This window comes from Ailuropoda melanoleuca, chromosome 2, assembly GCF_002007445.2.
Source record: "Ailuropoda melanoleuca isolate Jingjing chromosome 2, ASM200744v2, whole genome shotgun sequence".
NCBI classification, from domain to species: domain Eukaryota; kingdom Metazoa; phylum Chordata; class Mammalia; order Carnivora; family Ursidae; genus Ailuropoda; species Ailuropoda melanoleuca.
This window is the reverse complement of record NC_048219.1, coordinates 82,313,070-82,340,119: the sequence shown is the minus strand read 5'-3', so window position 1 is coordinate 82,340,119 and position 27,050 is coordinate 82,313,070. Positions and strand designations below refer to the sequence as shown.

Here is a 27,050-nt window from a genome sequence, read left to right as displayed (position 1 = left end):
ACACCACTGGGAAAAAAGCAGTGGTCACTCATTTTACAGCCACTGTGTGGCCTGGGGAGAAACAAGGTCTCCGGTTAACTTTGCAGTTGCTTTTAACTGTGTCCCTCCAGCCCGATTAGCTGTAGGAATCCTCTTTACTTTTTCAGGCTCAGCTGACTTCACCCTTTCAATCCCAGGTAGTGGTTTATTCTTTCAGGGTCTCTGTGGATGCAGGGGGCCTTAGGCGGCCGTGTATTCCCACGTTCCATCAGGCGTTTACAAGGTGGCCCATGTGAATCAAGCAGGCCCCATGACAGTTCCTGCACCGACCCTCTGTCTACTCTTCCCACTGTCATTCTGATTCAGATCCCCACCTGGACCGTGCCCATGATCTCCAAGTGTCTCTGGACTGCTCAGGGGCCCTGGTCTGTTCATCCAGCTGTCTGCCGAAATGGCCCACGGGGGCATCCAACAGGCTCCTGAGAGGCAACAAGCCCCAACTCAACCGTCTTGCCTCCCCACCGCCCTTGGTCACGTGCTCCTGCCTTCTCGTTGCTGTCGGGTACATCATACATCCAACCGCTCGCTCGCTCAGCCCAAACAACCGGGCGTCCCCCCCACCCCCGCCCCAAGATGCCTCCCTCACCCATAGGCCCAACTGGTTTCGATCACCTGCCAGTTCTTTCTCCTGAGTACCTTTCAAATCTGCTTCTCCTCTGCCTTTTGTGGGTCCTCTGATCCTTTGCCTGGATTAGTGCAAAAGCCTCCTTATCCATCTGCCCACTCCAGTCCCTCTCCCTCCACCCCGCTGAATGCCCTGCTGCCAGAGGGAGACTTTCAAAATGCAAATCTGATCCTCTCCCTCCCTCCATAACATCCTTTAATAGCATCTCATAACCTAGTGTGAAATCTGAAATATCTTACACAGCGCATAAGGCTTTGCATCCGACAGGCTCTGTTTTCTAGCACATGTGCCCTCGCACTGGGGGCTCCAGCCACAGAGAGCCCCCCGCAGCTCCCTGGCCTGGCTGCCCTGTGTCCTCGCTGACCTTTGGACGGGCCGTTTCCCCCGGCTGGGATGTCAGAAATATTAATGGCAAGAATATGGTTATGTTGCCGTTTATTGATCGCGTCCCCTAGCTCAGGCCCCCTGCTAATGAATTCACATGTGTCACCGTAGCAATTCTGGAACCCAGATGCTACCACAATGCCCATGTTACAGATGAAGAAAGTGCAGCATCAGAGAGGTGAAGAATCTAACCCAAGGTCACACAGCAGATAAGTGACAGGGCCGGGATAGGAAGCCAGGTTTCTGACGGGATGGATCCTACCGCATCTTCTCCTGTGTATATGACAAATCCTAGTCATGTTTGAGAGCCCAACAGCTGTATCATTTATCCTGAACGCTTCCCTGGCCTCTCCTTTGCAAGCAGTTCGTTAATTCCTTCCTCCCAGCCTCTGCGTCTCCTACCTAACTGTGTTCTGCAGCCGCCTCCCTGCTCTGTGGGCCTGTGGGCGGTGCCAACCTGCACAGACAACCCTCCCAGTCAAAGCAGCCCCACGCCCCCCGGGGGCCTCTCCACAACCCAGGCTGTGGCCCCCTGAACCTGGAACAGACACCTAACCCCCAAGGCTGGTCCGCAGGCTTGGAATATCGCTGCGATGCCTATGTTTAGATGTCTGCATGAAGTTCTGGAAGGTCGTGTTGGCCATGGACATGCTCTACTCAGCTCTCTTTCCAAAGAACTTGGTGAGGGCAATGTAGTTGACCGACAGCCTCCAGCTGCTGCCTTTTGGATCCCACCACGGTGTTCACTTTTCTCCCAACCTGCCTTCAACCAACAAGCACATTAACTGTGCTGGAGCTGGTCCTTCCTGCCCGTGTGTGACTCCTCCAATGGGCAGCCTTGGCCCGGAAGCTATCTGTTGGCCTGGTCGAGACTTTCTGCCAGCTGCCCGGCGGCCTGCCACTCTTCCTCCTGCTCTCTCTTTTCACAGGTGTCAGACTTGTGTCCCCGGCCCCTGCTTCTCCCTCCTTTATCTTCAATAAGCACGTCCGCCAGTATATTTCTCACACGTCATATTCTGTTTTGGTGTCTGCGTCTGGGAGGACCTAAAATGACACGGAAGGAAGGAAGAAACCATCTCTATGCACGTGACATACAACAAGTGCCTAATCAGTGTTTACTGAATAAAGGAAGAAATGAGCCACCTCCCTGACTGTTGCTATTCCGGTCCCCCCTGCCCCACGCCAGTCCATTTCTCTACCACTTCCAGATCGATCTTCCTAGACCATGAATTTGTGCATGGCATTTCCTTTCCTCCCCACAGGCAAAGTAATAGCAGATACAAGAAAAGATACGATGTTTTCGTTTTTGTAAATGTGATAATGCATCATAGGGATATTAATGATATGGGATGCACATCCTCTAATTATGTTATGAGTTTTTAAAACAAGCAGAAGTTCAAAATGGCAAGATGCTTTTTGATCATTGAGTAATGCAAATGGGTTGGGAAGTAGTTTCAGAAAATGCAAATTTTACTGGAGAGAAAATCCCTCTCACCCCAACATAATTCCTTGGCGAGTTCAATGTGGCAGGCTTGGGGGTCTGCTTTCTCCCCCAGAAGAGCTCAGAATCCTTGCCTCAAGGGCTAGCCTTGAGGCATCTGTTTTCCCCATCATTAATCTTTAAAGCAGGATTCAGTGTCTTCCATAGATGCCCACTTTCTGTGGCAGGGAAGGGCAGTCACCATGCTCAGCTCCAAGGGCACACTGTTCCCATCATAATTCCTGCAGACGGCAGCCCCTTGGCGGCCGCCTGGGCAACACAGAGCCCTGTGTGGATTCTCCCTCCCCAGGGCAGTCTTCAAGAAAATTTCCTTCTCCCCCAGACTCTACAGCTTGAAACCAACCCAAGACTATTCCTATGTGATCAGATGCTTGCTGCCTTCCCTGGCAAATTTCCTTGAAAAAGACTATTCATGTACTGTTTTGGCATGATAGTCCCAAGAAAGGGTTATAATAAGCATCATCTTGAAGACTTAAATACAGTCTCTGGTTCTGCAAATACCATAATGACAGACTTGCGTTCTCGGTCCTAGGAAATTTTGTGGGCACCAGAGTTCAGAAATGTCCTAGGCATGTAAGCAAGCCTTATTCTTATTTGTGTCTGGGATCCAAGGAGAAAATAAGGGGTTCCCAGAACCGGTTCACACAACGCTCTCACGGAGGCAGAGGGAGGATCTCTACCACTGCATGTCTGTGATGAAAAGGTGAGCAGAATGCACCTGTGTGGGTCACTTGTGCCCCCGGGCCATGGGACTATGGGGGTGTGACACCGGGGGCGTGTTTCAGATATGTGGCCAAAAGTAGAGGCAGAGGGGAGGCCTGGACAGATGGAACGGAGCCCCCTGGCACACACTGCCTGTGGTCAGAAATGCTCGTGGTTACTGCTGGAACTAGAGACAGAATGGCTCAAAGGACGTCAGAGGGTTATTGAGGGGTTAGCGCACTAGTACCCCCGAGCAGTGGGCACCAGGCTTCCCTGTGCGTGGCACCGAGCCATCCTCTTCTCTCCCTCTTTCTCCTTCAGTGGTTCCCGTGGGCTTTATCTCACCGTTCCCGAGGCCTAAGGCTGACTTGTTCTCGAGCGATCAACTCCAATACCTGCTTCAAATCTGCATGGACCTCTATTTCACAGAGTATACGTCTGATTGAGGAATTCAAGCAAAAACACATGCTTTTGAAAATCTTGTATCTATGATAAGAAAGAAGGAAGGGCCTAGTTAAAGGACTTCTGTTCAGTCTTCTTGTAAATCACACCCAGTTTGTAAAGCCAGCCTTTTCATGCACTGAGCTCCTAAGACCTAGATTAAATGGCATTTTCCTAAGGAAACTCTGGGATCCTTGTGAGCTGCTTTACCTTTCCGGATTTTTGCAGAGAGGGCCACAAAGTGGATGGCCTGTGACTCTGGCTGTTGGGGGAACGGTCCGGGCTCTAGCGCTGGCACTAATATTGTCCTGGACAGTGGGGTAGGGTGGGATGAGGTAGGTATGGAGTCAGTTCACTGGGGTTTTTACTGTCCAGGGTGGAATGTCCACAGTTCTCCCGGAGCACTCGGGCTGGCTTCCATGGAACTGCTGCGGCCTGACCTGGGCTTCTAGGCTTCACCAGAGGCATGGCTTGGGAGCGAGGAGGCAGAGAAATCCCTCCCCTGAGCAAATTCTCCACGAGTGGCACCTTTGCAATCATTTTTGCGACGTGATAGTGTGGTACGATGGTTGCTCAGACCAGGATGAAAATTCCTTACTGGAAGCAAAGGGAAACTAAAGGTCAGTTTGATCTGTTAGCCAATGACATCTTAGTGGTTGTATTAGTCTAATCTAGCTGCTATAACAAAATACCACAGAGTATTCTCAAGTTCTGGAGTCCAAGATCAAGGGGTTGGCCAAATAGGGTTCCTGGTAAGATCTCTCTTCCTACCTTGCAGATGGGGCTGCCTTCTTGCCATGTCCTCACAAGGCAGAGAGAGAAAGAATCAAGCTCTCTGGTGTCTTATAAGGACACTAATCCTAATAGATCAGGGCTCCATCCATATGACCTCATTGAACATTAGCTACCTCCTTATGGGCCCTATCTCCAAACTGCACTGGGTACTAGGGCTTCAACATAAGAATTTTGAGGAACACAATTCAGGCCATAGCAGTGGTCGAACCGTGAGATACTCAGAGAATATGGTGCACTTTGAGGTCTTTGCTGCCCTCATCCTCTGGCCTAGCCGTGCTTCAGGCTTCTTTCTGCATCTTAGAACCCAGCGGCTATGCTTCCGCCACACCCCCCAGAGGGCAGGGTGGCAGCCCCTGAGGCAGGGTGCAGGACCGTAGGCTGTGAGAGCTGCCAGATAGGAGTCTGCCTGGTAAGCCCACCAGTACCTTGCCAATACCCACTTGTCTCTGTTCCCCATCTGCGCCATTGCTCAGGTCCTGGGAGAGCCTGGGGGGAAGGGAAAAAGGCAGCAGAGAGGTGACAAACCTCATCTGTTACTTGGCAGAACCAGGAACCCACCTGGGGACAGAACACAGACGCCTCCTGCAGTCTGCTGGGGCAGGCTTCCTCACACTCTTCACAGGTTAAACCATTGAAACTTGGGGTCCTTTGCACGCCTGGCCTGTGATCCTCTCTGGAGACCAGGTTAATCTGCTAAATAAAAACAGGAGTGAATACAAAACACTCACGTTTTGCCTAACATGGCAAATTGATCAAAGGATGGCCTCAGAAAAGTCTCCGGTCCCTGTTGCGCTTCCCTTTCCACCCTGGGAAATGTTGCAGTCCCCACTGCTGCTCTCCTGGTCTGCACTCGCTGCTATCCTCTCTCTGTCTTTGTTTCCTAGCGGTGAAGGGCAACGCCCTTCCAGCTCAGGGGACATTCTCCCATTGTCAGACCATCCAGCCATGCCACTCAGGCTGCCCCCCGCTCAAGAGTTCATTCTTCTAGCGATGAGTCACTGCTACCATCTTGTCCCTGTGTTTCCTGCAAGCAGATAAAGCAAGGAAAAGGAAAGGAGGGGCACCCGGCTGGCTCAGTAGCTCCTTGTGGGCCTGGGTGGGCTCCAGCCAGAGAAGTCTAGGGGGGATGGAACTGACAGCAAGCAGATCAGTCCTGCTGCCCTGGACTCAGGGCAAAAAGCCTGCTTCCATAGGATGGGAGGGTCCCATGGGGCTGTCTCCCAGGTAGGGGGCAAGGGCAGTCTCACTAACAGAGCACAGATTTGGGCTCCAACACCTCTGGTTTGGAAGTCGGGATCCCCTGCCTCCCGCAGCCTGGGCATGCTACCCAGCCTCTTTGAGCTCAACTGTAGGACAGGGACCCCAATGTCCTTCATGGGATGAGCATGGAGGCTAAAGGGCATGACCCCAGCCAAGCAGCTGGAGTGGTGCCTGGATACAACAGTAGCTGGACCCGTATTAGGGTTCCCCTGGTGCAATCATCCAATGCCAGGACGCGCTGTCCTTGGAAAGGTTCTGCCCGGCGTCTAGCCATCTCACAAAGACAGGCTGCCATGCGCACAGAGAGACCACTTCTTGCTGGGAAACAGGAACAGCTGGTGATCGGGGAACAAATGAGCCCGTGCACCCTGGACAAAGGGGGCCCTAGGCACGCTCCTTCGTTTTATCTCAACACTGTGTTTGGCAATGATTTATTGGCTCATTCTCATATCTCAGGCTCGTGGCAAGAATTTGAATCCCCCTTTAAAGGCAGTTCTTATCATCATTCAGCTCCATAGTCACTATTCAATATTTATTATGTTTGGGGCCATCTTCCAGACACTATATATTTACTTCAGTCTGGAAAGCTGAAGGTTGGGAGGGGCTGCTGGAGATGTCCATCATGTCCCAAAGGGCAAGCAGGGCTCGGGGAGCAAGTCCTTGTCCACACGAGCTCAGCATCAGAGTTTAGGAAGGGATCAGTGACATTGGAGCAAGGGGACTTTTAGGTTAAATGAAAGGAAATGCTATTCTGTTTCCAGCAAGTAATAAACCCACAGAATTCATTATCCAACAGGGAGTTGGGTGTGAGCATTAAAGTACATCGAAAGGAGTTTTAGGTAAATTCATAGTTGGCTGACCTCGACGTAGTGTGCCTTAACCCCCTGAACTTGCCGCCAGGAAGGAGGGCCAAGGTTTTGCAAGGTCTAAGGGAGGAGAACTCTGTGCCCTTGGGCCTTGGGTTCTGGCCCACACAGCAATTCCTATGTCCATGGGATTGCCCTGGATTTCTCAGATTTGTGGTTTTTCAGTGCCGTTCATCTGAATTGGGAGAGAAAGGAGGGAGCATTCCTGGAGAAAGTGGGGGTAAGAATCTTCCAGGCAGAATACTGGACAGCAAATTTTTTTTCCTGCTTAAAATTCCGAAGGCCTCCACCCTTTTAAGACTGCCGCAATTTCACAAGAGCATAGATCATTTGCATCGGAAGGGAGCTGCTGGACCATTCCACTCACTGCAGTTTCTGCCCTGAACAGTTTTGTGCAATAGCAATTCGATTCAGAAATAGCAACAGTGACAGTGCTAGAAATGTAGTTGCTGAGCTGTGTATCTTTGATGCAAAAAAATCTGTGTACCTAATGATTGAACGTTTGCTCATTTATACGACAAATTTTCTGAGCACCGATTCTGAGCCAGGAGATTTGGATACAAGGATGAATAAGACAAAATATCTGCCTCCTGAGAGCTCAGCAGCGGTGAAAACAAACGGCTCCAATATTGCGGGTGTTAGGGGACAGGGAGAATGCGGGGTCCGCTGCACCTGCAGGAGTCAGGATGTAAGACAGCCAGGAAGTCCCTGGTGAAATGAGAAGGGCCAGAGAGGGTGGAACAGCTGGAGAAGCGCTGAAATTCACTTGGGCTGCCCGAGACAAAGGGAGGCGAATCTGGAGAAAAGACAAGACAAGGACGACATTGAGGGTGGTGGCCAAGCTAAGGCATGGGGTGCGATTGTGGGAGGGCAGCTGGAAAGAGGTATGATCAGTTTCTAACTGTCGGGAGATGATCGGGGTTGACCTGGCTGAGGGCAAGACCCTCAACACACGTGAGTCAGGTGACTCCTGCAACATCCAGGAGAACATGACTGGGGACTACGGCGAAGTCCTGAGGTTATTCGAAAGGCAGACCCAATAGCCCTTGGCTGCCAGAGGCACAGGGCAAAGGGAGAAAAGAGGGGAGGTCAAGGATGACCTCCTGGTTTCTTCGAGTGGATGCAGGTACCATTCACTGAATGGTAACTGGGTGCGATAGGAAGAACGTCACGTTGCAAATAATGAAGTTTTTGATTTTTGTATGAGGTCGCCAGAGACAGCCATCTTGATGTCAAGATCCAAGTTCTGGAGAAGGATGGAGTCTGGAGACACCAGGCCTCAGAGACATCAGCAGATGGAGGTGAAAGCTCACCGAGGGAGAACCCAAACAGGACCAGAGGCGCACGCCGAGGGCCCCACACCACAGAATGGCGCAGGCAGAGGAAAAGAAGCCCACCGGGGACAGTAAGCAAAGAGGTGGGAGGAGACAGGCTTACTGAAAAATAAAGGAGGCTGATTTCTGAGGAAAAGGACAGTGTTGCGTATGAAAAGACCAAGGAATAAAAGGACTCAAAAGAAGCCTGGGTGGCTCAGTCAGTTAAGTGTCTGATTCTTGATTTCAGCTCAGGTCATGATCTCAGGGTCACGGGATCAAGCCCCACATTTCGCTCTGCACTCAGCAGGGAGTCTCTCTCTTTCCCTCCTTCAGCTCCTTCCCCTGCTCACTCTCTAAAATAAATAAATAATCTGAAGAAGAAGGAGGAGGAGGAGGAGGAGGAGGAGAAAAAAAAGCAGCAGCAGCCAATTACTCTGGAACCTGGGTAATTTTGCTGCCCGGGTGAAAGATGGTTTGGGGAGATGTAGGGAGAAGCCAGCAGGTCCAGCAGTGGATGAAAGCAGGGAGTGGTGAGAGCAGGTAGCCAGTTCCACCCAGAAATGCGGCCAGGAAGGGAAGAGGAGAGCTTGGAGGGTGTGCCGAGGAGGTAAGTTCAACAGAGCAAACTTGAACTTCGTGACCTGCACAGAAGTGGATCCTGCGGGACATCTAAGAGAGCACACCTGCGGGGGCAGCAGGGGGACTGTGCTCGGGGCGCAGCTTAGACATCACGTGCCCCATTTCCCCCACGGTTCTGTCCCTTCTCTGCAGCCCGACCGCGTGCCCTCGGACCTCTCACCCCTACTTTTCACACACTGCTTTACAGTACAGTCACTTCCGTGTGTATCTTCTGTAATTCATTTCGAATCGCTTCCAGGGCAGGAGCGCTTTCTGCAACATTCCTGTTCTAATTCATGGTGCTTTTTTTTTTTTTTTTAAGGAACTGAGTTTTATAGGATTTGTTTCAGAATTGAAGTACAACTTACATACAGTACAGAATACAAACAGGGTACAGTTTGATGAAGGTTTACATATGTATAATCCGTCGACCTGCTACTCCAACCTTGTGGAGTATTTCCAGCTCACTCGAAGGCTCTCTCGTGGCCCAGCCGGGGGTGCCTCGCCTCACGGTAACCTCCATTCTGACCTCTACGCTTGCATCTTGGTCTTATAAGTAGGATCAGATGGTGTATGTTCTTCTGTACTGAGTTTCTTTCCCTCAGCAGTATGTCTTTTGTTGTGGGCAATGGTTAGTCAGTTCTTGCTTATTGCTGTGAAGTATTTATCCCATTGCGTAAATAACGTGCTGTACGCTCCAGTGTTTCTGTTGATAGATACTAGCTGGGGTACTAGTTTACTACAGTGTGGGGTGACTGGAAATAGTGCCAGTAGCCACGAATCGTCCTGTAGGTGCACAGTGGAGGCCGCAGCACTCGTCCCGCGAGGTGTGTGCCCCAGGGTGGTATGGCAGGGTCACAGGGGACACATTCGTTCACCCTTAGTGGATGCAGCCAAAGTGGTCGCGCCAGCTTGGATCCCCTCTCCCAGTGTGTGAGTGCTCCAGCTCTGCAGTATTTTTAAATAAAATACAATTCTATGAGGAATGCATAAAATGCTGAAAAAAAACCCCAATTGCTTTCAAAACCCTTCAACACATCAGAAGTATCTATTGATATGTTAATGACTACCCTGTAAGTAACAGGTCCGTCCCTCAATCCACTCAATCCACTGAGACTGCCCTTCTAGGACCCCTCGTCAGCCTGGTTTGGGTTAAGGTAAATTTTGGGATATAAGATAAATGAACATCTTTATAAATAATTTTTACCATGTGCAAAATCGTCACTCATTTAAAGAGGACTTCTCGCCTTACATTCAGAGTCATGAGATGTTATTCTAATACTCAGTTGCGGATCTGATTTTCCCCGGGCGCTGGCAGGACTGCCTTATCCTAACCACATGGCGTATGAATCTTGGACCGCACAGGAGTCAGCATTATTGCAATTAGGTATTCATGCGTACTCTATAAATATACACGGAACAGCTACTCTGTCAGGCACTGGACTAGGCACGGGGGTATCCACGCACCCCCTGTGGATACAAAGAGCCAAAATGCAGAGGAGAAAGTGACCAAGTCTCAGACTTCATTGCAAGGTTTTCTACAGGGCTGGGCGGGTGCCAACTTAGGTGGAACTTCAGCAAAAGAAACTGCCATTTCATCCAGTCGCTTGTTTTCTGGCTGGATGAAGAAGGCACATCACCCGAGGGCAGATTCTGTTCCCAAGTCGTTTGAGTATCCCCTTAATGTAAGCCTCCCAGACACCCATTACCTAGAAGGGACAGAAAGGGACAAAAACCTCTGGGTTGGACAAAGCCTGTCCTTTTAAATACCCCCAGGAAGAAACTGGGCCAAATTGCTTAAAGTTGAGGAACCTCTTGGAACCTAGACGTCCTAGACCCTGCCATTTCTAATCTTCCCAATTACTGAGATGGTTCCGAGTGGTGTTAGCTGGCAGGAAAGGGTTCAAAGACGCACCAGAGAAACTCATTAAATCCAGTGCTAGGGCGTAGATGGTTGACACGGGAATGCTGATTTGGGCACAGTAAGCAACTGAGGAGAGACGTTTCTCCCTCTGGACCCACCAGGCTTACACAGAGAACCTACTTTGGGAACAGGGGCTGAATATGTGCGTGTGACCTTGGAATCCAAGCACAGAGCATCTTTAGCTGAATATAACTCAGGAGAGAGTGGGATGTGAACATCTAAAAGCTGAATTCCTATTCACACTTCAAGCTGCTGAGGACTTTCCTACCAATTGTAGGCTTAGCAGATATTGTTGGTTATTATAGCACTCTTTGCATCCCATATTCTCTGCAGATCCTTTTACTATTCTTGGGCATATAGGCTTCTGTGGCCTTCCTGCAGGAAGGGAAACTGTCAGGGAAAGTGGACTGCTCTGTGTATCGCACTTCTGAGTTCACCTCGGCCAGCTTTAGCCCTTAGGAGTCCGTCACCGCAGAGGGCTCCTGTGGGGGGGACAAGCTCATCCAGCCAGCAAGCAAAGAGCAGAGGACAGCACATGATAAAGAATACTGGCCAAGCTTACCTGAGCATTCTGTTCATGAGTTGAGAAGACGATAGAGTAAATCTGGGCATCTCCCAACACGCCTGTCTCTTCACTGCTGTTGTACCCATCCAGGCTGCTGACCTCCATGTTTTTCCACCATCCTCCTGGAAATCCCCCTTTTCTTCAACACTTCCCCAGTGTTGAAACTTCTGCTCCTGTTACATCTTTCCCTTTCTTGGGAAAGTCTGCATGGGAAATACATTCTTGAGATTTTGGTGTCTGAAAATGTCTTTATTCTATCTTTGTGCTTTTTTTGGTAATTTGGCTGGGTATGGAACTCTAAGTTAGAGAGCATTTCCTTTCAGAATTTGGAATAGGTTGCCCCATTTTCTTATTGCTTCCAGGGATGCTATTGAGAAGTCTGCAACCATTCTAATTTCTGATCCTTGTATATGACTTTTTTCTTTCTCTAGAATCTTGTAGACCCTTTACTTCCTCCAATTTTTGGAAAATTTCCAATGATGCGCCTCAGTGTGGATTTCTTTTCATTCACTGTGACCCAACATTTGATGTATTCTTTGAGGCTGGAAACATTTGTTTTTTTTAATCTCTGGGAAATTTGGGGAAATAATTTCATTTTTTATTAACCCCAGGCTGTCTTGTTTTCTCTTCTCATTCTCTCTCTCTCTCACTGGAATGCCTATTATTTACAGGCTGGATTTCTTCACCAGTCTTTTAATTTTGCTTTCTTTTCTAATTTTTAAAATCTCTTTCATTTCTGCTGTTTTTAATTTCCCAAGAATTTCATTTTGGCCTCAGAATGCTCCTTTTTTGTTTCTCCCTGTTCTTTCTTCTTGGATGCAGTATCTTCTCTCTGTAAAGATATAATAAATACACTTTAATTCTCCTTTCCTCCCATGTTCTCAGTTCCCCCACATACTACTTTGTTGTTTGTTTTGGTGTTTATCTTCCACATAATCAGCTCTCCTCAGATGTTTGGTAGCACTGGGATATCCAATCATGATTAAGAGGGTGGATCTGGGGGTGCCTGGGTGGCTCAGTCGTTAAGCATCTGCCTTCGGCTCAGGGTGTGATCCCAGAGTCCTGTGATCGAGCCCCACATCGGGTTCCTCCGCTGGGAGCCTGCTTCTTCATTTCCCACTCTCCCTGCTTGTGTTCCCTCTCTCTCTGGCTGTCTCTCTGTCAAATAAATAAATAAAATCTTAAAAAAATATAAAAAGAGTGTGGATCTTTTAATCTGATTGGGAACCCTTAAGCTGATTTAAAACTCCAGCAAGTGGGTGGAGCTTTGGACTTCATGCCGCGATATAGGATTGCTGGAGAACCTCCTATGTCAAGTATAGCTAAGTCTGTTGTTCTTGAATTACACAGAGTCCCCACATACTCTTAATGTTAAAATAGTGCGTGACATATAAGAAGTGCTCAATATGTGTTACCGTTATTATCGTTGTTGTAGAAAGCACGTACCCTGAGAAGCAAATATATACACAGCTCAACTAATCAAAAGCCCATACCCTTGCTAGGAGCTTCATAGAAACTTATAAAGGTGTAAATCATTCTCAGAAATTTGGGCACAAGCTTTAAATGGTGGCTTCAGTGCTTCATGGTTTGTGGGTGGATGATGGAGAAAACAAATGGAATGAGGATGCTGAGGGCTAACGCAGGAGAAGATGGGAGGCAGCTGGCCGAGAAGAAGAAGGTGGCTAGAAGAGGTGCCAAGTTGCCATGGTGGCTTCCAGAGAATGCTAGTGGTTTCCTCATAAGCTTGTGTTTAAACACTCTTCATCTTTACAGTTCTAGTGGATTGAGTTCTGGCACGCTTGGGGACAACTTTGTTAATTAGCTCCACGGCTCCTTGGGTGGCTGTCCATTTTATGGGTGATGGAACCAGAGGCCCAGCTCTGCCAGGGGAAAGAAGGAATATTCCATTCATCGGGCTATGGGTTTATTAAGCCACTCTTTCTTCCTGTCACAGACAGATTGTGAATAACACTGTGTTCTCTTCCATCCCCTTCGCTGCCTCCTCTTTTCCTTCCACAGCCAGGGGAGGACAGTGAGTCTAGCAAAGCCTCGTTGTTCTCAGTCTGGTGGGTGCTGGTCTGTCTGGCACTCAGCAATGGGAGGACTACCTTCTTCCTTCTTCCCACACCTGTCGGTCCCCAACCACCTGGGAGTCCCTTCAAGAAATCTGACCTGCAGCTTCCGCAGTCCTGGGCCACTGGCCAGAGTGGTGGATTCCTCCTGGGAGCTGGTGTAGCCCTTGGCAGGAGATCAGCTCTGCAAGTCATTGATTTCAACTACTCAGCATCTTGTCTCGCCAATTCTTGTGCATCCGCCTCTCTCAATTCGATTCTAATAACTTTATTGGCACAAAGAGATGGAGAAAGGATTGCCAAAGTCAATAATCAAGTTTCTGCAACTGGGATGATATGTGTGTGTTTATTTATTTATTTATTTATTTACTTACTTATTTATTTAGAGGCTGTTTCATCAAGACAAGAACTCTGTGGGCTCGCGTTGTGTATTCTCTTTGAATTATTCCCCAGGAAGACAGTTCCTATTAGGAGGTCTGAGTCAGAGCCTTCCTCCCAGTTATGCAGCCTCATTATTTTCTCTTTATTCTTCTTTCCATGTCTTTTTTTTTAATCTTATTTATTTATTTGACAGAGATAGAGACAGCCAGCAAGAGAGGGAACACAAGCAGGGGGAGTGCGAGAGGAAGAAGCAGGCTCCCAGTGGAGGAGCCTGATGTGGCTCGATCCCATAACGCCGGGATCACGCCCTGAGCCGAAGGCAGACGCCCAACCGCTGTGCCACCCAGGCGCCCCTCCATGTCTTTTTCATACAACTTTTTGAATGATGAAAAAAGTGAGGTAAGCAAATATTTACTGAGCACCTACTATGTCCTAAGCAGTGTGATGGAGTATTTAAAAACAGACACTATTTTTTTTTCCTGAAGTAGGAAAACAACTGGGACAAGCCATAGCGAAGTGATCACATGAAGTTACCCACCCATCCAAGAGAATATGCTTTCTATAAATTAGGAAGAAAAGCTGAGGGGCTCAGTGTGCAGGTGTCCAGCTCTGCCCCTGACTAGATGTGATTTGGGGCAAACTACTTTGTGCCTGTTTCCTCACTTACAAAAAAAAGGGAATGGTAACAGTAGTAGTTACCTCTTAGGGTTGTTATGAAAATCACACAAGATGGAACACAGCGCTTAGAAAAAGCCTGGCACATGGTAAGAATTTACTAAATGTTAGCCATTATTATTATTAATTATTACTATGACTTACAGAGACCTTACAGTTTTCTCATCTGAGTTCCTCCTCTTCATAGTGAGGATATAGAAGGCCAGAGAGACTGACTTGCCCAAAGTCATAGTTTGCTCTCTTTAATTGCAGACAAGGATGCTAATTACCTCGACACCACGCTGCCCCCTTGGTCAATGGTGTGAGTTTTGATTCTGGAAACTCACAGAAAATTTTGGCAAGGGATTCCTCTCTAGTCCACCATTCATTGAATAACCTGGTCTGTCTTATCTGCCTTCTCCCTAAAACCTCCAGACAGCAGCCACCCTCTAGATGGGTGGGAAACCTGAAAGGTCTCTTGGCATCAGTTTTCCGCGCAACTTCTGTTGTTGATACATGTGGCAGGGGCCTGGGAGTTTGTGGGACAAGAAGAAAGCATGAATCTGGAGGCACTGTCTGCTCGGGGTCTTGTTTTGATGAGTGTGGGGCTGGGGTGTTGATGGCCACGGAAGAGACTGGGCACTGGGCTCTCTCTCTCTCCCTGCTCCACAACCATAGAGTTCAAGCAAGGGGAGTATGCTGTGCTCTAGGAGTTGGGAAGTCATGGAAACATAGAATGCAGAGAAACTGCCCCTTCCGATAGTCCTAGGGCCCCTCTGGTATAGACTGTTGCCCCACCAATTTGAGCAGTTGGAGCTAAGAAGCAGGTGGCATGGGTCCAGGGCTTATCAGAGGAATGTGGGCCCCAGGCCCCTAGGGGGCGGCTGTACTGGTAGCGGCATCCTTATAGCTTTGGCATATCTGGCTTTTTCTCTTTATTGTTTTATTACAGGTGTGTGGGTACAGTCCTGATGTTCTTCATCACCCAGCAGAATCCCCTAATTCCCGCATCAGCTGTCTGCTTGCACTGGGAGGGGCAAGAAGAGCTCTGCGCCGCTCTCTGGAGGCAGGAGCCAGCTCTGTTTGCCTTCAACCGTCCGCCACTCTCGCAACTCTCCGTTGATTGATCCCTGGGAAAACTCTGATGGGCGTTTTGCCACTCAGTGGTGCAGGAGCGGCTGCCAAGGCAGTTGGGCATGGAAAGGAAGAATGTTATAAAAACAAGAGAGGAAGTTGGGCCTCTCGCACTGAGAGAAAGCAAGGATGGGGAATTTACAGTGAAGAATGGGAGATGGGTGCCATGGTGAGAAAACCGGAATTGGCATTCCTGCCTCGAAGGACGGGAGGGGCTTGGAGTGGGTCCACAGCAGGGATCAAGCAAGGGCAGGGATAGTGCCAGTGGTGATGGGTAATGAGGAGTCCCGGGGGGGCTGCTAGTGTGGGACAGGCGGAGGAGGGGCATCTAGAAGACTGTTCCATTCTCTCTTTTTCAGGCTTGGTATGTCCCGATGTCCCCAGCAGGGAGTAGTGCCTGGCAGTGCATTAGGGATGTTTCAGCTCGTGCCTCTTTTCAAACCAGCTGCTGGAAAAGGCTACTGGGTTCAATCCATGAGTTTGAAAATGACCGTTGCTTGTGGAGGAGAAAACTTTTGCTCCTTGGAACCTCATGGGGTGCACTATTTTGAATTCAGTAAATCCAGTCGGGAAGTAAGAGCCATCATGCTGTTTGGATTTATCAGCAATTAAGTTTTTAAGCCAACATTTGTAAAGTGCTATTTAATTTAAAACAATCTTACACATTATCCACTTGGTTTTTGAAATAACTCCAGTAGTTCCATTTTATGGAGATAAAATTGAGGTCTTAAAAAAGATTCAAATAAGGCCACATAGCTAACAAAAGTCCATCCGATTTCCCGATTTTGCTGTTTTGTTTTGCTTATTTCCTCACACTAAATCTTTTATTTTTTGTTTTACCATACCAATCAGTGATACCATAAGGCTCTAATTTGGAGTCCATGAATTAGTGACAGGGCACCAGTGAATCTCCTAAAATTGTTTGCAAAATTTGCATGGAAGTGCCTGTGTGCTCTTTTTTCTGGGGAGGGGGACCATAGTTGGAGCAGATCCATAAATGTTTTCATGATAGCAAAACATTAAACAAAACATCATAAATGGAAAAGCTGTTTGGCTAACACTCTTATGCACCTAACACCTACCCCCTGCACACAACAGTATCACAACAAACCAAAATGAAATTGTTAGCACAAGTATGACAACCTCTAAAAGCTACGTGAAACACACAGATCAATTGAATCTTCACTTCTACTGGAATTTTGGGCTCTGTGTAGGCACAATGCAACTCTCCTGGCCTAACTGCTTCCTGTGTCTTTTGCTCCCTTTCCCACCCAGCCTGGGGAGGGGAGACAGCAGACAGGCAGGAGATAACGTTTCTGGCTCTCTTCAGAATGCTGTCCTTCAGAGACTCTTACAGACACTCTTTATTTCCCACCCGGAATCCCACTTTGTTGTTTGCTTTCCAACATGCACATGTGGCCATGGGCTCTCCTGAATTTGGCCCTATTTTCAGTCCCAGAATATCAATCTTGATAATCTGACCAATCATGGTAATTTTATTCCCCTTGCTAGGAACTGGCTGAAGAAAGAACATGTAACTTAATTCTGATCAATGAGATTGGAGGCTAACTCTTCTGGGATGCTTCTGGGAAAGGCTTCTTAGCTTTTACGAGAACTGAAAAGAATACAGACATCGCTTTTCTACCTCTGATCATGGCTGTGCACAAATATGACCCCTGGAGCTGTGGCAGCCATCTTGACGCCACAAAGGAAAAATGGTCGACGTGGTGAAGACAGCTGAACAGAGAGTACAGAAAAATCCTAAGTCCTTGATGAGGTTGTCGAAATACTGAATTAACCAACCAAGGAGCTGCTCTCCTATACTTTACCGTATGTGTGACAGCAAATTGCCCATTTTGAATTGAGTTGACGGTGACTTGTTGGCAAAAGCATTAATTAATTTATATTAGTCCCATGCTATAGAACTACCTTCTATGGAATGTCTTAAAGTAAGATAATTCTATTAGTTTTGGGGTAGACTCACCTTCTAGGTGATGAAGGCCCAAAATAGGAGGGGTTGGGTAAAGCCTCACGCATTAATCTCTATAACTCAAAATTCCAAGTTTTAGAAGGGATCTTAGGGATAATTTAGATGACTGTTAAACTCTGACCAACGGACAACTACAGTCATGCAGGGATGCTTTAGGAGCCTATAAATATTTGATCGAAATTCAGTTAGAATTTTGTTTCACAATTAAAAATTCCTCAATTAAAAAAAATTCACAGTTAAATATTTCACACACCAAATGTTTATATACTAGAAACACCAGCATCTTTAAATTGGGCTTCCAGCTGTACATGCTTCTGTATATATAGCTGCTGCCATAAACATTTTGTAAATGTTCATTGATTCAGAATGTTGTGACTCTGTACTGGTCCTTTCTGTATTATTATTATTATTATTTTTTATGCAGTCCTTCCCGTGTCTGGTNTGGGCTTCCAGCTGTACATGCTTCTGTATATATAGCTGCTGCCATAAACATTTTGTAAATGTTCATTGATTCAGAATGTTGTGACTCTGTACTGGTCCTTTCTGTATTATTATTATTATTATTTTTTATGCAGTCCTTCCCGTGTCTGCTTACATAAAATTATACACATGAGTATCAGATATACCATGCATGGGCCCTAAGAAATTAAATGCCAGGTGAAATATACATTTGCCCAGCACCTTGTAAGATCACAGTACAGTAATTAGTCTTAAAATAGCTATTGGACAAAGGTTGCAGGGCAATGATCGCTGCACATTATACATAGTGTCAGCATCTATGGTAAGATCCCAATGCTTCTCTTCCTTTTAAAGTCTGAATAAGTTTACTTTGGCAAGGTGAAGCTTCTGGGTTAATCCTAGGAAATTGATCTGCAAAGACATTAAACCTGAGATATGTATTCAATGTTTCAAGCAAAATAGACTTTCAAGCAAAATAGTCTATTTTAAATTGTTTAGTAAATATCTGACAGACACAGGCAATGGAGAAGCTGGGACATCATTGGACATCTCATCCTTGCTAACAGTTGCTGTCATGATGTGTCCAGCGTTATTCTAGAGTCTCACCTGTATTGCTGGATGTAAGCCACCCACAACCTTCCTAGGTAGGGACCATTAATGAGCCCATTTTGCAAACGGAACACACCAAAACAGAGGCAGCCAACAAGGGATAGTCTCAGGATTTGAACTCACAAAAGTGCGCCTCCAGAATCTGGACTGTTTTCACTACATTAGATTTTCCCTCGAGCGATGAGGATTTCCTTGGTAAGAAACTGTTCACCGCCTCCCTCCCTCCGCACTGGAAGAAGAGCAGGTCTCACATGCTGGTATTGACTCCATTTCGAAGGGAAACTGTCTTCATGCTCTTCTTTCAAACGTTCTGACCTGACATTGCAGGGTGAACACACTTGTACATTTGCAACCACTCATGTGTGTGAACTGGAATTCTCTAAACACTATGCAGCTAAAATAAAACTATGTCGAGGCTGAGATAAGACACAACTGCTTTTGGTTTCCCTTGTTTTCTCATTTTATGTATTCCTTGAAACANCATGTGTGTGAACTGGAATTCTCTAAACACTATGCAGCTAAAATAAAACTATGTCGAGGCTGAGATAAGACAGCAACTGCTTTTGGTTTCCCTTGTTTTCTCATTTTATGTATTCCTTGAAACAACCTTTTTGTAATGTGGTGACAAGTAAATGTTACAAAACTGAACTTACAAAGTACATTAAGGGTAATGTCCACATCTCTCAGACCTGCCCCTCCTGTTTCACCAGGCTCTGCAGCTGGTTTAGAGTAAATACCAGAAAAGCGCTTAGAAGCAAGGAATAGAAACTTGGTGGCTTAACCAAAGAAGGGTTCGTGGCTGTCACAGAACAAGCAGCCAGGAGGTAGACGGTGCTGGTGATGGTCTGGCTTCTCGGCAACATCGGTCAACAACTCTGACATTCTCTTGACCTTTCCCTATGGATGCAAGCAGGCTGATGTAGGCGCAGCCAACACGGTCACCATCTGGACAGAAAAGGGAGCAAGGAAAGTATGTACCTCCTTTGTCCCTTCCATCAGGAAAGCAAATCGTTCACAGAAAACTCCAGCAGGCATCTGCTTACATCTCACTTACTTCAAAACTGTCACCTGGTCACTTCCAATGCAGGGAGGCTGAGAAAGGAAGAAAAATGGATGAGAGGAATGAGGTTAGGAAAGGATGCTGAGTCAACCAGTATACTGTGTCTGCCACAAAGGAAAACAAAGATTTTCCAGGTTACCTTGGGTACATGTCCTTTAGGGAACCAAACAATATCGGCTTTGAGGGATTTAAAGAATAGGACACCCATGCACCCATTTAAGAACATTTGGTTAATTGCTTATTTTGCATGTAACACTGTACTCTTTCGGTCCTGGGGAGTCTCAGGGGTCTGGTGACAGAGGAAGAAGGCAGGGATGAAGAGGGAAGAGATGAGCTCGCTAACCAATTTTTCATCGTGCTAAGAAATCATGGGAATTCTCAATCTCCATTTCTGTGTTACAAAAGGATTGGCTCTCTAAGGACACATCAAAGTCTAGAGCTCTCTGATTTTGTATAAATAATCATTTATTAAGGTCCTCTGTCCCTGCTGCAATGTCACTGGGAGGGTTGCTGTCAGCAACATGTAATGACCCACATTTCCCCAGCAGCTTAAGCCATCATTGCATTAGTTTAATGCGATGGGGGCAACCAGAATGTGGCGTGGGAATTGTATTTTAATGGGAAGCAGCGCTACAACCTTCAGAAGCAAGGACAGATGGTAAAAGCTTGGAAAAGACTAGAAAAAGTCAACATAAATAGGAAATAAGAATTTAGAACTTACCGGTGCCTGGGTGGCTCAGTCAGTTAAGTGACTGAGGTCAGGTCATGACCGTCAGCTCAGGTCATGATCTCAGGGTTCTGGGATCAAGCGCCGAGACAGGCTCCCTGCTCAGCACCCCCCCCCCGCCCTGCTCCTGCTCTCTCTTCTCTCTCAAACAAATTAAAATAAAAAGAATTTAGAACTTGGAACTAACACTAATAAACAATTTATAAACAATTTTCATCCTTCCAAGACTCTAACACTGTTTAGACCCCTTTTCAGTTGTAAGGGGCATGCCTGTTTCTGAAGGTGGCCGCTCTTCATTCAGCCTCAGGTGCTTACACTGAGCGACCTTGTAGACACAGTCCTCCCTACATTTCATAAATCTTTAATGAGCATCATTTATGTTCCAAGCATTGTAGTAGGTCCTTGGTCACTCTTACCTTGGGATGCTTATGTCTACTGGAAAAGGTGGCTACCTTGAGTAAACACTGAAATTCACTGGGACAAGTTGCCATAATAGAATGGTGAACCAGGTGCAGAGGGAGTACTGAGAGATCCAGGTCAATCCTGCCTGATGCAGGTATAGGACAAGAAGGGGGTAAGTGGCAGAGAAATGGGAAGAGTCTTCACAAGCTGCACAAAGGTAACTTTTGAGTGACAGGTCAAGTGCAAAGTCATGGAAATAAGTTTGGAAAACTGCATGTCGTTTTGTGCATCTTCTAGAATACAGGGTGCATAGGGGAGAATGGTGGGTGAAGGACTCAAGGGTCCAGCCCGTTTCGAAAGTGTTTCGGGTTGTCTTACATACAGAAGGATAGGCTAGCAAATGAAGGCAAATCTGTGCTGGCTATTGGCTTTTCTTGGTTTCTCTCTGCAACCAGCCTGTGTTTCTAACATTTGTGTCCTTTATCACAGGGTCTGGAAGCCTGAGAACGACTCATCCCATGCTCCTTTATGTCTGGGGCTCTGGACACCATTAATAGTCGGCCAATGAGACACTTGCTTAAGATTTGGAGATGGAAGGGTGCAGGGAGCACGCTGTGTTGTTCTGTCTCTGGAAGTAGCTCGTGGGTGCTTGGGCTTTGGCGGAACAAGGATTTACAAAGTCCTCATCAGCTGCCCCCCTCACTCCTGTAGCCATGATCATCAGTGGAGGTTTTCTGCACTTTCCTGACCCGGCTGGCAACAACTTTTTAACTGTAGGACCACGGCTGCAGGGGTGAATCAAAAGCTAGCAGCCTCCCCTGACTTCCACTAATCCCATTCTCCCAACAGTCTTGTAGGCACCTAATTCCCTCTATCAAATCTCTCTGCCTGCAATACCAAGAGCTGTTTGTCTTTTCCTGACTGAACTCTCACTGCTACAGTATCAATATATAGGAAGGTAAGGGACAAAACCACCCCTAACGGCCGTCAGTGTAACTGTCTACATAGAAAATCTATAGTTACATTGTAGAACTAAAAAGAAAGTTCATCAAGGTTGCTAGATGGTAAGACGGACATATTAAAAAAAAAAAAATCAATTGCACAAGTCACAAACCTGGATGTTATCCTTGATTCCCCATCATCTCTCGCAGCTAATCAATCACCAAATCCCATTGATTAGATGAACTCCACGTTGCGTAAACATCAACACCCCTGCCGCCACCCTAATCAGACCACCAGCATTTCTCCCCTAGATTACTAACTTAGCCACCTGGGCTGCTACTGAAAAAAATACACACAGACTCGGTGGCTGATAAACAACCCAAAAGTTTTCTTACAGTTCTGGAGGCTGGGAAGTCGTGGATCAAGGTGCTGACAGATTGTCTGGTGAGAGCCCGCTTCCCGGTTCTGAGGTGGACTCCTTTTCATGGCATCCTGACATGGTAGAAGGGGCCAGGGAGCTCTCTGGCCTATTTTATAAGGGCTAATCTTACTCACGAGGCCTCCACCCTCATGACGTAATCGCCTCCCAAAGGTCCCACCTCCAAACACCATCACACTGGGGGTTGGGTTTCAACATATGAATTTGGAGAGGTTTGCAGGGTGGGGGCATGACACAAACATTCAGTCCATAGCAGCTACCCTAACATCTTCTTAACTGGTCTTCTGGATGGAGTTTTACCTTCTTGCATTCTTCGCACCACAGTTGGAATTCTGAATTCTGATTTGAGTTCTGAAACATGAACTCAATCCAAGCATCCTCCTACTTCAAAGGCTCCTCATTGCTCTGGGGGTTAATTCCAACTCTCCCATGTGGTTTACAAAGTCCTTCACAACCTGCCTTCTGTCTCTCCCTCTAGTTTTACTCTCTCTACACCACACTCCTCCCTTGAGAGCTCTAACCTTACTGTAATTCTGTCGCGTTCTCAAATAAGCTTTTTCATAAGCAGTTATCTCTGGGAGCCTCATTTTCTCCTTGGCCCCTCCCGCTGCTCAGCTCTGAATCAAGCTTCAGGCTGGGGATGGGACCTCATGTGTTCTGACTTGGCAAGTGGGGCTCTAACCCCCTGGCACCCCTGCCCCACCATGGCCCCTGCTATACTTTGTCGAGACTGCTTGTTGAATTGTTGTTTCCCATCAGCCAACTGTAAGCTCCACGAGGCTGGGAATATGTAGATCACTGGACTTCTCGTGCTGACACAGGGAAGGTGCCCATTAAATATTTGTTGAAAATAAATCCTTACTCTAGGCCCTCTTCAGATGTTAGATTGAGGGGTGAGAGGTGGGCGGGGGGGTGGGGAGGCTAGGACAAAGACAACCAAGGCTCTACTGATGGGTTATTGTCCTACACAAATCACCACAGGGAGGTTCATTTCCATCAGTAAAACCCAGGATGAGGTGAGGCACTTCTCTTGGGCATAAAATTTGGGGAGGTACCGGAAAGTTCAGTAATCAAGATAAAGAACATTTTAATGAATATTAAACAGCCATTTTAAAGATGGAGGCAAAAAGGAAAAAAATTGGGAAAAATGCTGATCCTGTCTATATTAAAATTTGTAAGTTTCAGATATTTTGTTCTTTGAGGAGTTTTTACATTAATTTTAATTTTGTATAATGCTGCATTAAGGATGTTATCTAGTTACTTGCTTACTGAGTATTTGGGCACGCTCTGAACATTTGCACCTCCGTCAAGTTCATCACTCACCTAACTATAGTCCCAGCTCTGATTTGTCTGCACGGTGTTTAACCAAACTCTGATGGAAGGGCTTGTTCTGTTTCCTTGTTCGGTATTATGTGTATTGGGTTTTTTAAACATACCCTGTAGAGGGGCGCCTGGGTGGCACAGCGGTTGGGCGTCTGCCTTCGGCTCAGGGCGTGATCCCGGCGTTCTGGGATCGAGCCCCACATCGGGCTCCTCCGCTATGAGCCTGCTTCTTCCTCTCCCACTCCCCCTGCTTGTGTTCCCTCTCTCGCTGGCTGTCTCTCTCTCTGTCAAATAAATAAATAAAATCTTTAAATAAATAAATAAATAAATAAACATCCCCTGTATAAATTAAGGGCTTTCCTTTTATTCCTGGCTCACTAAAAATATTAGGAATGGTCACTGAATTTGAAAGCAATTGGTTTTTAGCATCTCTTGAGAGATCATGAAGTGTCTCTCCTCTAATGTAAGAATGTAGTGAATTACATGGATAACAGTAAGAAAAGTTGTTCCCATTTTTTTGTTATCATAAGCAAACAATAAGCATATCTATTATTTTCTGGCACTTGGATTATATCATTAGGCCAAATCCCCTAACATTCTCATGAATGGAATGAATGGGTTGCCATTTTACTGAAGTTTTGTCATTTTAAACTTTTCCCAAATGAAGCGCACCTTCAAAAAAACCGCCATCATCAATTGTAGCAGTCTTCCTTCACGAGTGGTCTGGGGGGAGTTTGACACATTTCACCTCCTACTTCCTCTCTCACCATTTTCTGGCCCAGTTTGTGCACGAATGAGGGTCAGGCAGCAGTAAGAGTGCAGTAACTGTTAAACCTGATGGGAACTTCCAATACCTTTTCTAGGAAATAAAAGAAAATCCCCACTCAACCGTACTTCAATTACAAATTTAAAAAGAGAAAAAGAAATTTAAAAAAAGAAGAAAGGAGAGAATCCCCACATATGGCAGGATTCTGTCAGGGGAATTAGCTACTTTAGAACCTTCTAACGTGTAACGTGTGAGTNAAGAAATTTAAAAAAAGAAGAAAGGAGAGAATCCCCACATATGGCAGGATTCTGTCAGGGGAATTAGCTACTTTAGAACCTTCTAACGTGTAACGTGTGAGTGTGTTGCAGAAAAATAAAGTTGGAGCTTAGGTAGGAGAAAAGGTAGCCAACTCTTTTGTGTCTTCTCTTCATATCGTGGCTGGGAACATGGAGTAGAGATAATTTCATGACTGACTCACCAAGGGGCAGTTCAGCCTCTTCTGTCTTTTCTAGGAGCATCTGTGGACTGTTGCTTAATTAGATAAGTCAATGTGAAGTCCTGGATGGGAATGAGACAGCGGCAGGTGGGGACACTGAGGAAGTAAGTAAGGCTGCCCGGGAGGCGTGTGGACTGGGGGCAGTGCCTAGGACCACAGTGTAAGCTGCTCGAGAGCAGAGGCCTCATCTATCTGCAGGAATGCACCTGCCATACTTCCTATAAAGCCCAACACACAGCAGTGCCCAGTAAATACCTCGCAACAAATAAAAGAATGAACCACCAAGCTCTGCCAGACCCCACCATCAAGGACTGAGCTAAGGAGAGGAATACCAGAAGTGATGAGAAAATCCGGGACATGGTACCATGACTGCCAAGGGAAGAATGTGTCAAGTGGAGGGAATGGACAACATTGTGTCAAATTATGCGGAGCAGTGGAAGTCATGGCAGTTAAAAAACAGTCGATTTGAAGTGAAAAAGAAAAACACAGCAACGACTTAGGAGATAAGCGTTTTGATGTTATTATTGTTGTCTGTTCGGTGCAGGGTAGGAAGTTCAGAAGGGCAGTGCCTCAACAATGGCCCAGTGCTTTTCTTTCTCTGCCACTGGCTGCGTGTTGGATTTCCTTCTCCTGTTACAAGATGGCTGCTGCACCTCCAGAGATTATGTCCACATCCACACCAGAAGGAGGGAGGATGGGCCAAAGAGTAAAGTGAGCCAGCTAAGTCTGTCCATTTTTCTCAGGAACACTAAAGCTTTCCCAGAACAAGCTTTTACTTTCCTCCCTTTCCTCTCGAGGTCATGTGGTCACCTTTAGATCAATTCTACCCGAAGCCCTAAGATTCCATCATTGCCTTAGTCAATCAGATTCATTCTCTGTAGCTGAGGAATGGCCTTTCCCTGAAATCAAAGCATCTCTGATGGTGGCTGAAAAGAACGGGAATGTGTTGGAGGAACAGAGGGAGAATGCACATTAGGTAGACCACGGATGATGTCTGACACAGAAGTGACATTTTAAAAAGACCCAGCGGGATCAGCAGCATAATTTGTGGGGTCCAATGCAAAACGGCAATCTAGAATCCCCTGTTCAAAAAATATGTTAATAATTTCGAGACAGCAACAGTGGAGTACTAAACCAAGTGTGGGGCCCTTCTGAGTGCAGGTCCCTGTGCCACTGTCTTCCTCCCATGCCGTGAAGTCAGCCCTGGACCCGAAGCTGTCCATTGAGCTGGGAGCTCGGTGCTCACTGGTCAATTCAGGTGAAGCGGGAGGGGCAGGAAAGACAAGTGCGGTAGGCTGAGGAGTGAATGGGGGTGAGCGAGTGGCAAAGGCACCAACACTCGCTGGAGAAAATAGACACAGTGTGGTAGGAGAAGGCTGGCTAACTAGGGAAAGAGAGAAGAGAGGGGGCGGAGGCTACAGGTACCCAGCGAACTGCTGCTCAGGCATTTTCCGTCTCTCTTCCAGGCCAGCTTGCTTTGGAGCCTGGGGTGAGGGGTGCTTTCATGTGGGGCAGGTGGGAGAGGAGCTGGGGCTGAGAGCTGCACTCACCCCTCACCAAGCACATACCACCAAACCAGGCGATCATGGAACCAGAGCCCCGGGTCAGAAGAGCTAGGTTGGAATCCCAGTTCTGCCAGGAACTAGCAAGACTCTGGGTCTCCGTCCCTTAGTTAGGTCACCTGTCAACACAGGACAGANGTGTTGCAGAAAAATAAAGTTGGAGCTTAGGTAGGAGAAAAGGTAGCCAACTCTTTTGTGTCTTCTCTTCATATCGTGGCTGGGAACATGGAGTAGAGATAATTTCATGACTGACTCACCAAGGGGCAGTTCAGCCTCTTCTGTCTTTTCTAGGAGCATCTGTGGACTGTTGCTTAATTAGATAAGTCAATGTGAAGTCCTGGATGGGAATGAGACAGCGGCAGGTGGGGACACTGAGGAAGTAAGTAAGGCTGCCCGGGAGGCGTGTGGACTGGGGGCAGTGCCTAGGACCACAGTGTAAGCTGCTCGAGAGCAGAGGCCTCATCTATCTGCAGGAATGCACCTGCCATACTTCTTATAAAGCCCAACACACAGCAGTGCCCAGTAAATACCTCGCAACAAATAAAAGAATGAACCACCAAGCTCTGCCAGACCCCACCATCAAGGACTGAGCTAAGGAGAGGAATACCAGAAGTGATGAGAAAATCCGGGACATGGTACCATGACTGCCAAGGGAAGAATGTGTCAAGTGGAGGGAATGGACAACATTGTGTCAAATTATGCGGAGCAGTGGAAGTCATGGCAGTTAAAAAACAGTCGATTTGAAGTGAAAAAGAAAAACACAGCAACGACTTAGGAGATAAGCGTTTTGATGTTATTATTGTTGTCTGTTCGGTGCATGGTAGGAAGTTCAGAAGGGCAGTGCCTCAACAATGGCCCAGTGCTTTTCTTTCTCTGCCACTGGCTGCGTGTTGGATTTCCTTCTCCTGTTACAAGATGGCTGCTGCACCTCCAGAGATTATGTCCACATCCACACCAGAAGGAGGGAGGATGGGCCAAAGAGTAAAGTGAGCCAGCTA

General features: G+C 47.0%; 1 protein-coding gene across 2 annotated transcripts in view; it reads right to left on the bottom strand.

The window, feature by feature from the left end:
- Positions 1–1,082: 1,082 nt before the first annotated feature.
- Positions 1,083–27,050, bottom strand: part of MAB21L3 (mab-21 like 3) — a 90,613-nt gene continuing 64,645 nt past the window's right edge. The window contains exons 2-10 of one of the 2 annotated variants that reach the window (XR_004623395.1): positions 24,473–26,171; positions 23,901–24,087; positions 19,390–23,512; positions 18,989–19,280; positions 13,483–13,572; positions 13,209–13,374; positions 11,034–11,868; positions 5,046–5,180; positions 1,083–4,289 (exon numbers count right to left, since the gene is read on the bottom strand). The gene's annotated coding sequence lies outside the window, so the exon portion shown is untranslated. Of the gene's footprint in view, positions 4,290–5,045; positions 5,181–8,915; positions 9,496–11,033; positions 11,869–13,208; positions 13,375–13,482; positions 13,573–18,988; positions 19,281–19,389; positions 23,513–23,900; positions 24,088–24,472; positions 26,172–27,050 lie in introns of both variants that reach the window. The other variant, XM_034654156.1, reaches the window with a different exon arrangement.